Genomic DNA, 1,206 nt, shown 5'->3' with positions numbered 1-1,206 from the left:
GCTTGACTCCGTCTGGACTTGTTGATCTTGAATACTTTTTGTAGTTCCTTCCAATCACTTCATATTACTTCCAAAGAAAACTCCAACGAAGTCACCCAAGAGTTGTAAACTTTTGCCTTGCTTTAGGGATTCGAGCAATGCGAGTGATGCAATGCTCAAGATAAGAGTACGTCTTGCTTATCCCTCGTGCGGGAGCCCCAAGCATAGATGTCGGAGAAGTATTCACCATCAAACATGGAGGAACCTTGTATGGCCATCAAACTGAGGAAACTTATTCATGACGAAGAAGACCCAATACACGAATCTTAACCAACTGAAATTCCAACAAACAGGGAAGCAAATGGGCACAAGGCAATAGAATCACATCAATTTGTTTCTCATATTCTTTTTGTCTCTGTTAACAAGCGAAGGCCATTGAGAAGGAAATTCTGAGAAAATGTAACTGAGATATGAAGCAGAACTTTGAGAATGAGAAGCATTGTGTAGAACACTTTTGATTACCCTATAGAAAGAGATTCCGACGAAGTCATCCAGGAATTTGTAATGCTTTTAGGGATTCGAGCAGTGCGAATGATGCAATGCTCAAGATAAGAGTATGTCTTGCTTATCCCTCGATCGGGAGCCCCATGAACCCTTCAATTTATGTGAAGGCCATTTGGAGTGAATGATATTGCTTTGGAGTCAATGAGATCTTGGACTTTACGTTTCAAAATATTACAATCCTCAGTTGAATGTCCAGATGTCCCAGAATGGTACTCACACTTTGCATTTAAGTCATATCCTTGAGGAATCGGTGTTGGAGGGGGCTTAGCCTCCCTTAGTTCGACCAAAGATTCATTGAGTAAATGGGAGAGCAGTTGGCTGTAGGTCATAGGAATCGGGTCAATCTTTCTTGGTGGTCTTCTCGGCCTTCGTGGACCTTGTTGTTGGTAATTTTGGTGATAGTTAAGAACATGAACCTGAGGATAGGCAGGGAGTTCTTCTTCTCTATTCTCTGAAATTGCATTTGTTTCACTTTTCTCTTCTTCAGTGAATTCAGAAGCATTGGCCATATCTTGGATTTTACCCATCTTTAAAGCATTTTCAATTCGTTCTCCCACGACAACCAAACTTGAGAATTCGGAGGAAGCACACCCAATCATCATGTTCAGATAAGGATCTTTCAGGGTGTTCATGAACATGTCTACAAGCTCTCGTTCCAAAAGA

The sequence above is a fragment of the Vicia villosa genome, unplaced genomic scaffold, assembly GCF_029867415.1.
Source record: "Vicia villosa cultivar HV-30 ecotype Madison, WI unplaced genomic scaffold, Vvil1.0 ctg.000423F_1_1_1, whole genome shotgun sequence".
Classification (NCBI taxonomy): Eukaryota; Viridiplantae; Streptophyta; class Magnoliopsida; order Fabales; family Fabaceae; genus Vicia; species Vicia villosa.
The sequence above is the reverse complement of the archived record's forward strand: the minus strand, read 5'-3'. Positions refer to the sequence as shown.